Below are 12,291 nucleotides of genomic sequence, written 5' to 3'. Positions count from 1 at the left end.
TCATCCTCTGCCTCTGCATTCACTCCTTCTTGAGCTGCTGATGAGGTAGTGATTGCTGCTACTTGGTTCCTTTCCATCTTCTTGGTAAGGTCAGCCAGCTGCTTGGTGATCATCTTGTTTTGAGCCAGCAGTGTATCCACGTTGTTTAGCTCCATCACTCCTCTAGTGTTGCCTCTTTCAGAAGCATAGAAGTAATCATTCTCAGCTACAGTCTCAATGACATCTATGGCTTCTTCAATGGTCTTCTTCTTGTTCAGAGATCCCCCGGATGAGTGGTCTACTGCCTTCTTTGATTCATAAGAAAGACCTTCATAGAAAATGTGTAACTGCACCCATTCATTGAACATATCTGGCGGGCACCTTCTTGTCAAGTCCTTAAACCTCTCCCATGCTTCATAGAGAGTTTCACCATCTTGTTGCCTGAAGGTTTATACCTCAGCTCTCAACCTGTTGATTCTTTGAGGAGGATAGAATCTCGCCAAGAATTTGTTCACCACATCTTTCCAGGTTGTTAAACTCTCCTTCAGGAAAGATTCCAGCCATTTAGATGCTTTGTCCTTGAGTAAAAAGGGGAACAAAAGCAATCTGTAGGTATCAGGATGAACACCATTAGACTTCACAGTATCACATATCCTCAGGAAGGTGGTTAGATGTTGATTGGGGTCTTCTTGGACACTTCCTCCAAATAAACAGTTGTTCTGAACAAGGGTGATGAGCTGTGGCTTTAGTTCAAAGTTATTGGCATGTATGGTTGGCCTTTGGATGCTACTTCCACAGTTTCCTGGGTTTGGATTTATATAAGAGCCTAAAACTCTTCTCTCTTGTCCAGCATGTTGCACTGGACCTTCTCTGCCATGGTTGTGAGCCTCTTCTTCATGATGGTTCTCCATATTCTCATCCATGTCTGGTTCAAAATACTCCTCCTCTTCCTCAGCACTAACAACTCTCTTTCCTCTTGCTTCCCTCCTTAGTCTAAGGAAGCTCCTCTCAGGTTCAGAATCAAAGAAAGTTGAAGCCCCACTTCTTCTACCTATCATACAACCAACAAGGCACAAGCAAGAAGGAGATAAATGCAGGAAGTATTCTTGTCAGAAATACTGTTAGTGTGAGTGATGCAATATATCAAACAGTTAGTGAGTTAGTAAACTGAATTGTAACAAATAAGAGAACACCACAAACGGGTAAGGGATAAAGGAAAGAAAATAACTAAAACTGAAAGTAAGTCACTCAAATAAAATTAAATCAAACAAAAGAAAAATGCTCAATCTAGTTATCCACCAATTTAATCATTGTTGATACAAAATCAATCCCCGGCAACGACGCCATAAACTTGATGCACGAAAACTTGTCTCTCAACAAAATTTCCCTCAGCAAGTATACCAAATTGTCGTCAAGTAAAAACTCACAATAGAGTGAGGTTGAATTCCACAGGGATTGATTGGTCAAGCAACTTTAATCAGAGAAATATTCTAGTTAAGCTAAGCAGAGATCGATTTGATAATTGCAGAAACGTAAATGGCGGAAAAGTAAATAACAGAAAGTGTAAATGCTGGAAATAAAGAGCAAAATGTAAATGGCGGAAAGTAAATTGCAGAATCTTAAATGGGGATTTGGGGAAATGAACATAAAAGTAAATGGCAGAAAGTAAAGAGAATGGGTAAGATCAGAAATGGGGGATTCATTGGGCTCAGGAGATGTTGTATTCTCCGGATCAAGTTCATTCTCATCTCTTCCTCAATCAATGCATTCATTGATCTCCTTGGAAATCTTAAGTGATTGGATTCCAATTCCTTGGTAATTCAATCTCTCAAATCTTCATCAATAGCCAATTCCTTGGTCTAATTGCTCATGAGAAGAGATGAGGTATGGTCGCTGATTATACCACATGTATTCCCAAATCAAAGCGTTGGTAGGATTATATGTCACTATATCCATCCAAACCCCAATTTGGTTCAACAGGAGAAAGCATTTTTAGCATGATCTCTTCATTCCTCTTCCAAGGTTCCGAAGAGATCCAAGTATGAATAGCTTCTTTTCCAAGACAACTACCCAATTGGATGAAGATTGAAAGCTTTCTAGTAAAATCAAGAGAAAAGAAAGAAGAAGAATAATGAAAACTATTATTGATCCATCAAATTACAACAGAGCTCCCTAACCCAATGAAAGGGGTTTAGTTGTTCATAGCTCTGGAAATGGAAAGCATAAATGAAAAGTACATTCTGAAAACTAAAACTAGAAGTTACAGAGAAAGTAAAATATACAGAGTGTAGTTCTCCGATATGCCAAAAGCTCCCTACTAGTTCAAAACTACTCCTATATATACTACTCTTCTGATCTTCTAGTTGGCTCTTCCAAGTCTTGGATATGGACCTTTGGATTTTTAGTTGAAGCAGTTACAATCTTCAGTGGGCTCAGCTTTGCTTGCAGAAAAAGTGTGAGTTAGGCATGGACGTTAGTTAGGACGTTAGTGGTGTTAACGTTAAGTGAAAATGTGGGTTCGAGAACGTTAGTGACGATCACCTTTTTCACTAACGTTCCAAGCCAAAATTGATCCACGTTAACTTCAACGTTAGTGGCACTAACGTGACCACTAATGTTGCCTCTTGGTCCTTCGCAAACGTTATTGGAATTAACCTTTTCCAATAACGTTGCTTATTGCCCCTTTTCCCCACATTAGAGTTCACGTTAGTATAACTAACGTGACCCTTAACGTGGGCATGCCTAAGCTTCGAGAGCGTTAGTGACACTTACCTTTGTCACTAACACTCCAAACGCCCCTTGTTCCCACGTTAGAGTTCACGTTAATTAGATTAACATGACCACTAACGTGGTGGTGATTGCCATCTCCAACGTTAGTGACAAAGGTGAGTGTCACTAACGTTGTTCCATCAATTCTTCCTCCACGTTAGCTTCCACGTTAATGTAATTAACGTGGCAACTAACGTGGGCTATAATGGCTTTCGAAGGCGTTATTGGCGATCACTTTTCTCATTAACGTTGCAAGCTAGCTCCCATTCAACGTTAGTGGTCACATTAATTAGACTAACGTGGCTACTAACGTGATTCTTCCTTGCTTCCTTTGTCCTGAAATCAAGCAATTAAAGTGCATCAAAGCTCTATTCCAAGTCATGAGATCATGCATTATCTAATTTGTCATTCAATTCATGTAGAATTCTCATGAAATCATGTAAAGTTCACAATGTTTGCTTGAATCAAGATGTAAGTGAATATCTACCCCAAAACTTGCTTATTTACTAAGAAAATGCATGAAACTATCCTAAAATAGTAAAAAAAAGGTCAGTGAAACTAGCCAAAATACCCTGGCATCATGAAGTGCGAGTGAATATCTTAGAATAGAAACAAGCGTGATTGAATGGAAAATAGTAGTAATTGCATTAATCCATCAAGACATAGCAGAGCTCCTCACCCCCAACCATGGAGTTTAGAGACTCATGCCGTAGAAAATACAAGTTTTGATGTAAAATGTCATGATGTACAAAATAAATCTCTAAAAATAGTTTTTATACTTAACTAATAACCTAGGTTTACAGAAAATGGATAAACTAAGATAGATAGTGCAGAAATCCACTTCCGGGGCCCACTTGGTGTGTGCTTGGGCTGAGCATTGAAGCTTCCATGTGTAGAGACTTTTCTTGGAGTTAAATGTCAGGTTGCTGCCTGTTTCTGGCGTTTAACTCTAGTTTTTATGCCAGTTCTGGCGTTTGACGCCAGAATAGGGTAGAAAGTTGACGTTAAACGCCACTTTGCATGATCTCAACTCGGGCAAAGTATGGACTATTATATATTGCTGGAAAGTCCAGGATGTCTAATTTTCAACGCAATTGAGAGCGCGCCAATTGGTTTTCGGTAACTCCAAAAAATCCATTTCGAGTGAAGGGAGGTCAGAATCCAACAGCATCTGCAGTCCTTTTTCAGCCTCTGAATCAGATTTTTGTTCAGGTCCCTCAATTTCAGCCAGAAAATACCTTAACTCACAGAAAAACACACAAACTTATAGTAAAGTCCAAGATTGTGATTTTTGCATAAAAACTAATAAAAATATACTAAAAAGTACTTAGATCCTACTAAAAACTAAATGAAAATACCCCCAAAAATCGTATAAAATATCCGCTAATCAGTGACTAAATCCAGCCATGAAGGAAGTCGTGCAGAAAGAAGTCATTAAACTGTGGGAGGCAGGGATTATCTATCCCATCTCAAAAAGTCCCTGGGTAAGCCCTGTCCAGGTTGTCCCCAAGAAAGAAGGGATGATGGTGGTCCACAATGAAAAGAATGAACTAATCCCTACACAGACAGTGACTGGCTGGCGTATGTGCATTGATTATAGAAGACTCAATAATGCCACCAGAAACGATCATTTTCCATTACTATTCATCGATCAGATGCTGGAGAGACTGGCTGGGCATGCATTTTGCTGCTTCCTGGATAGATATTCAAGTTACAATCAAATTGTCGTAGATCCTCAGGATCAAGAGAAAACAGCATTCACATGCCCATATGGGGTGTTTGCTTACAAGAGAATGCCATTCGGCCTTTGTAATGCACCTGCCACCTTTTCAGAGGTGTATGCTCTCCATTTTCTCAGACATGGTTGAGAAATTCCTTGAAGTATTCATGGATGATTTCTCTGTCTTTGGGGATTCATTTGACTCCTGCCTCAATCACCTGGCCCTAGTTCTAAAAAGATGTCAAGAAACCAACTTAGTTTTAAACTAGGAAAAATGCCACTTCATGGTAAATGAGGGTATTGTTCTTGGACATCAGATTTCGAACAATGGAATAGAGGTCGATCAGGCCAAAGTGGAAGTCATTGAACGACTACCACCACCAACCAATGTCAAGGCAATCAGAAGTTTCTTAGGACATGCAGGGTTCTACAGGAGGTTCATAAAAGACTTTTCTGAAATTGTAAAACCACTGTGCAACCTCCTAGCCACTGACACTCCCTTTGTTTTTGGTGAGGATTGTCTACACGCCTTTGAACTTCTGAAGGCAAAGTTTATCTCTGCACCCGTCATTTCTGCACCCAACTAGGACCTGCCATTCGAACTGATGTGTGATGCCAGTGATCATGCAATTGGTGCAGTCCTAGGACAAATACATGATAAGCTCTTGCATGTCATTTATTACACCAGTCATGTCTTAAATAACGCACAAAAAAACTACACCACCATGGAGAAGGAGTTACTTGCAGTGGCCTATGCTATTGACAAGTTCAGATCCTATTTAATAGGGTCTAAGGTCATTATCTACATTGACCATGCTGGTCTTAAATACCTTCTCTCCAAGCAGGATTCTAAATCCAGGTTGATAAGATGGGTGTTACTCCTACAAGAATTTGATATTGAGATCAGGGACAGGAAAGGATCGGATAATCATGTGGCTGACCTCTTGTCCCAAAATGAGCCAGTAGAAAGGACGTCCCGTCCCACTACTAAGATTTTCAAAACCTTCCCTGATGAACAACTCTTTGCAATATGCAAGGCTCCATGGTTTGTAGACATTCTAAATTACAATGTAATACGGTTTATTCCCCCAGAATATAGTAGACAGCAAGTTCAAAAACTTATTCACGATGCTAAATACTACTTATGGGATGAATCATACCTCTTCAAAAGGTATTCGGATGGTATAATCCAACACTGCGTCTCTAAGGAAGAAACGCAGCAAATTTTATGGCATTTCCATGGCTCGGATTATGGAGGACTTCTTGGAGGTGAGCGTACAACAACCAAGGTCCTACAGAGTGGCTTCTATTAGCCAATGCTTTTCAAGGACTCACGGGACTTTGTCCGCAACTACGACAATTGTCAAAGAGCTGGAAATCTTCCTCACAATCACGAGATGCCTGAACAAGGGATCTTAGAGATTGAGTTATTTGATGTCTGGGGCATAGACTTCATGGGGTCGTTTCTGCCCTCATTCTCAAACACCTACATCCTTGTGGCCATAGACTACATGTCTAAATGGGTTGAGACAATCGCATCACCCACTAATAACACTCGGGTGGTAATGAAATTCCTTTGGAAACACATTTTTAGCAGATTCAGAGTCCTCAGGACCCTGATTAGTGATGAAGGCAGTCATTTATGTAATAAACAACTAGACTCCATCCTGCACTGTTGTGGCGTCCACCACAGAGTAACAACTCCATATCATCCACAGACGAATGGACAAGCTGAAGTTTCCAACAGGGAGCTCAAAAGAATCCTAGAGAGAAAAGTGGGTACCTCCAGGAAGGACTGGGCAAGAAAGGTTGACGATACCCTCTGGGCATACAGAACAACTTTCAAGACTCCTATTGGCATGTCACCCGACCAAATAGTCTATGGTAAGGCATGTCATTTACCGGTGGAACTGGAACATAGAGCCTACTGGGCAACTAGATTCCTCAACTTTGATACAAGATATTGCTCCAGCTAAATGAGTTGGATAAATTTCGACAATCAGCATTTAATAATGCTAAAATTTATAAGGAAAGGGCCAAGAAATGGCATGATCAGAAGATATCCTCCAGAGTCTTCGAGCCAGGTCAAAAGGTTTTGCTCTTCAATTCCAGACTAAAGCTTTTCCCTGAAAAATTGGATTTGAAAAACTTGCATCGACACGTATGCATGAACCACGCGTACGCATGGAAATGAAAAATGGCAATTCACGCGTACGCGTGGGGCGACGTGCACGTGTAGAAAGGCAAAAACACAGCCGTCATACGTACGCGTGGGCGATGCGCATGCGTGGATGGAAAAACGTTGGTGCATCAACGTTGAGTCAAATGTTAGCGCCAACCCTCATTTCTTTAAAAATATTTTCTCAAGCCAAACGTTTGACTCAACGTTTTCTTGCAAACGTTGAGGCCAACGTTGACATCAGCTTCAGTGAAATTGAGAACCCATGCAGATAAAAAATGTGAATTGCTAAATATCCCTCTTCAACACCACCAAGACCCATTCTAGCTTGCTTCAATAGAGGCCAAAAAGCCCAAATCAAGGACTTAAAGTCTGGAAGAAGAAAGTGTATAAATAGAAGAGAATTTGATTTAGAAAAGGGAATCGGATGGCACCTGGAGGATTAGAGACTCCAGGGAATGTAGTATAGGATTTTTAGACACACTTTTCCTTTCTGCAGTTTTACATCTTAATTTGTATTAAGCTTCCTTTACTTTGATGCAATTTCAATTCTCTGCACTTTTTCTCTGTTGCAATTTCACATTCCTATTCTTACTGCGTTCAATTTACCTTCATACAATTTAGATTTTCTGCACTTGTTCTTTGAGCTATGATTCACTAAACCCCAATTCATTAGGGGGAGGAGCTCTATTATGATTCTAATGGATTAATGAAATTCTTCTTCTTCTTCTCAATCCGCTTGGGTAGCTAAGAGATAACTTCTATTTTGATTTGATCCACTTATTCCGGAAGGGGGATTGGATCCACTGAATTTCCATGTGAGCCTCGAAAAGGGAATCATAGAAATTAGAACTGAAGCTCTATCTCTCACAATTCTCTTGACCAACACCATTCGGGAGGAATTGAGGTCTTGAGAATTTGTGTGGCTTATGGATAAGAGAACATGCTTAACCACTTCTTATGACAATTGGATCAAGGAATTGGCAAGATTGATTGTGATTAGAGAGATTGGATTGCGAAGAAATTGGGATCCAATCAATTACAATCCGCCATAGATCTACTCATATGATTGAGAAAGAAGTTGAGACCCATTTGATTCATGATGGATTATGATACCTCTAATCCCTGATGAATCTTATTCTCTGATATTTCTCACTTTGATTGCCTTTATTTTCATTCAATTGCTTTGAGTTTACTGCTTCCTCCAATTTCCAGCACCCAATTCCTGTTTACTTTTCCTGCTATTTACGTTTAGAGCTCATTTAAGTTTTCTTGCCATTTAAGTTTCTGTCAATTTATATTCTGCACTTTAAATTCTCTGCAATTCACATTCTGTTAATCAAATTTCACTCAATGCACCCACTGTTAGCTTAACTAAATTTATCACTCACTAAAGTTGCTTGATCCATCAATCCCTGTGGGATCGACCTCACTCCCGTGAGTTTTACTACTTGATGCGACCCGGTTCACTTTCCGGTTAGTTTGAGCGGAATCCATTTTTCGCCCATCAGTTTTTCTCTACTTTTTAACATTTGTGATCATGGCAGCTCTTAGAACAAAGATAGAGATATTCAGAACTGTAAACAGAACATCCTGGGAGAAGCTCCATGCTGGCGTTGAACGCCAGAGAGGAGAAGGCTGGGCGTTCAACGCTCATGAGGGGGAGCTTGCTGGCGTTGAATGCCAGAATAGGATGGAAATAGGTGTTCAATGCCCATGGGGGAGTACATTCCAGGCGTTGAACGCCAGAGAAGGGATACTTTGAGCATTCAACGCCCTAGAGGGTGTAACACACCCCAACTTGACCCCATATGGGCATTCAACGCCCATTCTTGGTGTTGAATGCCAGAAAGAGGAGGAGGACCACATTGATTTCTTTTTCAAAACATATCTTTTCAAAACCATATCTTTACCTCTAAGATCTCTCCCATCATACTTTCTTTTAACTTTTCTTACCTTAAAACCAACCTAATTAATTCAAATCCTTCTTAAGCCAACCCTTTTTCAAACTTTAACTTTTCAAAACATATTCATTTCCATGTCTTATCTTATCATATCTTTTTTTTTTCAAAATATTTTTCAATTCTTTTCCAAATCCTTTCTATATTTTTCATATCTTTTTAAATCTTTCAAATCTTTTTCTAATTTTTCTCAAAACCTTTCAACTCTTTAAAATCTTTTTCATATCTTGTTCAATTCCTTCAAATTTGTTTTTATCTTATATGAATTAAGAAATTCTTTTTCATATCTTTTTATCACTAATCTTATCTTTTATTTTAAATCCTTGTTATCTTATTTTATCTAATTTCAAACATTTAAATTCAAAACACCCACCCCAACCTTTAAATACACATTCAGCCCTCTTCCCCATCACACGCCCTCATACTCCCTCCTCCCCCACTTTCGAATTCCTCATTCCCCTCATCCTCCACTCCTTAGAGCATACGCTCCCCTCTCCTTATTCCTTTTGCTCGGGATAAGCAAAACTTTTAAGTTTAGTGTGAAAAATACTTTGCTTCTTTGTTCGAACTCTATGGCTCCAAGAAGTGGAAGATCTACATAAAGAAATAAGAAAGGAAGCGATCCACCAACAACTACCTATAAACCTTACAGATTCTACACCAAGCTTCATGAGGAACATTACTATAAGGTAATGTGCAAGAAGACAGTGATCCCAAAAGTCAGATTCGAATTAAAAGAGTATGAGTACCCGGAGATCTGAGAACATATTCAAATGAGGGTTTGGGAAACTCTGGCCAACCCTACAACCAATGTTGGAATAGTAATGATCCATGAATTTTATGCAAATCTGTGAATGACAGAAAAATAAAAGAAAGACAAACAGGGATTCCATACATGATGCACCATGGTCCGAGGAAAAACTCTGCATTTTAATCTGGATATGGTGAGGGAAATTTTCAAATTACCCCCATAAAAAGATGACCCTGACTCCTTTAATAGGAAGGTACAAGTTAATCAGAAGCTGGATCAAGTCCTGAAGGACATATGTCTGCCCGAAACTTAGTGGATCAATGACAAGAAAGGCATGCCAAACCAACTGAGAAGAATGGATCTCAAGCCTGTTGCTAGAGGTTGGCTGGACTTCACTGGGCATTCCCTACTCTCCACTAGCAACCGTTCTGAAGTCACTATCAAAAGAGCTGTGATGATCCATTGCATCATAAAGGAGAATGAGGTGGAAGTTCACCAATTAATCCCCTGTGAGCTGTACAAGTTCACAAATAAGATTTCAACTCAAGCCAAGCAGGCTTTCCCATACCTTATCTCTCGCTTATGTAATGAGGCAGCAGTCTTGATTAACAGAGACACATGCATCACAAAAGACAATCCAATTACCAACAAGAGTATAGAGAGCACTAAGGAACCAGCCCCGGATAAGATCCAACAGCCAGATGATCATCCTAAGAGGAAGACGCCTGAGCAATCTCAAGACCAGGATATCTCTCCAGTTAAATATTGGACTCAGTTGGCAGCACCTGTTGCACAGTTGGAATCCACTCTGGATCAATTGTGAGAGGAACAAAAAGACCAGTCTTGCATGCTCTGTAAGCTGGTTAAGGAACAAGAGAAGCAGGGGGCAAGAATTAGAAGATCTGAAGCTTCAGAAATTGTCTTCTGAAGAGAATGGTGACCACCATGAATAAGGTGGTTGAGTTTCACCCCTATCCAGTTCTTATTACAGTACTTTATTTTCTGCTTTTCAATTCTAGATTGCATGATCACTAGTAGGAATTCCCACTTTCTAGTTAGTAGTAATGTTTATTTTTGTTAACTGAGTATAATATATTCCATACATCATTCCATTAAACTTGAATAAAATTTCATTTTTTTTAAGTAGTAAGATACAAGAATTGTTGAGTTGATTATAATTTGTTCCCTTTTATTCCAATTACTTTAATGTGGTGGCCTTGTATTACTTTCTGAATGTATGAATTAACAATGCATAATTGATATTGAAGTTAAGCATGTTGGCTCTTGAAAGAACAGTGAATTTAGAGAAGTATTATTGATTCTCTAAAAAATGACACAAATTGATTCTTGAAGCAAGAAAAAGTAGCAAAAATAAAAAAGCTCAAAAAGAAAAATCAAAAGAGCAAGGATCCAAGACTTTGAGCATCAATGGTTAGGAAGGTCAAAAGAAACAAATTTGGCCTAAAAATTTCAAATGAGTTGCTTCCCCTGACTAAATGCTTGTGGTGTGAAGCTGACAAGTGAAAAGCTTGAGACTGAGCAGTTAAAGTCGCGATCCCAAAAGCAAAAGAGTACGCTTAAGAACTCTAGACACCACTGTCTAGGACTTTAAGCAAAACTAAAGTCAAATCCAATGGGTTCTCCTAGTTAAGTGCCTGTGGCGTTTATGTATCTGGTGGTAATACGGAAAAACATAACGCTTAGAGTCACGGCTAGGCTAAAAAAGGTGCGAAGCACCAAAAGAAGCTGTGTTCAAGAATCAAGAAGAGCTAAACTAAGAGAATCAATAATATCATCAGGATTCTAGTTCCAAGGGATGTCAATACTTCTAAGCTTTAAAGGAAAGCAAGATGCCAAAACTGTTCAGAAGTAAAAAGCTATTAGCCCCATTCAGTAGTTAGAACTGAGCTTCATTGGAAACTTTAAGACTTATTGTATCTTTTTCTTCTTTTTAGTCCTACTTTGTTTTTGGTTTCTTGAGGACAAGCAACAGTTTAAGTTTGGTGTTCTGAAGAGCAGATATTTTATACGCTTTTTGATATTATTTTCATCGTTTTAAGCTATGTTTTGTTAAGTTTTATTATGTTTTAGTAGGTTTTAGTGCCAAATTCACATTTTTCGATTCTACTTTGATTTTTTGTGTTTTCTTATTATTTCAGGTAATTTCTGGTTGAAATTGATGAGTTTTGGCAAAGTCTGATTCTGAGGCAAGGAAAGCATAGTAGATGTTGTCAGATTCTGACCTCTGTGCATTCAAACAAGCATTTCTGGAGCTACAGAGGTCCAAATGACGCGTTCTCAACGACATTGGAAAGCTAACTTCCAGGAATTTCCAGCAATGTATAGTGATCTATAATTTTCTTTGGAGGAGACTACCCATTTTGGGCATTGAATGCCCAATTCACCCCCTTTCTAGCATTCAACGCCCCAAGAGGACCTAGGCCAGCGTTGAACGCCTAAACCTGGCGTTCAACACCCCAAAGGGAGCAAGGAAGCAGTGCATCTACCCCCTAGTGGGCGTTCAACTCCCACTCTTCCCAGCTAAATGCTAGCTCAGCCCAAACACTCAACCAAAGTGGGCCCAGAAGTGGATTTTTGCACCTTAGCTTAGTATAGTTTATTGTGTAATTTTGATAAATCCCAATTTTCTAGTTTATCTTGTGTTGAATTTAGGGGATTTTATCAATTTATCCCACATTTATTCAATGAAATATCATGCTTTTATAATTCTCCCTAAATTTGTGCTTAATAGTGAAAACATGTTTTTTAGGCCTTAAATTTGCCAATTTTAATTCACTTTAATTCCATTCGATGCCTTGATATGTTTGTTGAGTGATTTTAGGCTTATAAGGCAAGGATTGGATGGAAGAAGTGAAGAGAAAAGCATGCAAAGTGGAGAATTCATGAAGAAATGAGCATTTGGAGGGTTCAT

At 39.2% G+C, this 12,291-nt stretch overlaps 1 non-coding gene across 1 annotated transcript; it reads left to right on the top strand.

Moving 5' to 3' along the window:
• The first annotated feature begins 342 nt into the window (after positions 1-342).
• On the top strand, positions 343-449 carry LOC148547742 (small nucleolar RNA R71). Its single transcript, XR_015897018.1, has one exon. It is a non-coding gene; the product is annotated as a small nucleolar RNA R71 (small nucleolar RNA).
• The last annotated feature ends 11,842 nt before the right edge of the window (positions 450-12,291 follow it).

Source organism: Arachis ipaensis, chromosome B8, assembly GCF_059453495.1.
Source record: "Arachis ipaensis isolate K30076 ecotype BB chromosome B8, ASM5945349v1, whole genome shotgun sequence".
Taxonomy (NCBI): domain Eukaryota; kingdom Viridiplantae; phylum Streptophyta; class Magnoliopsida; order Fabales; family Fabaceae; genus Arachis; species Arachis ipaensis.
This window is presented reverse-complemented; position numbering and strand designations above follow the sequence as displayed.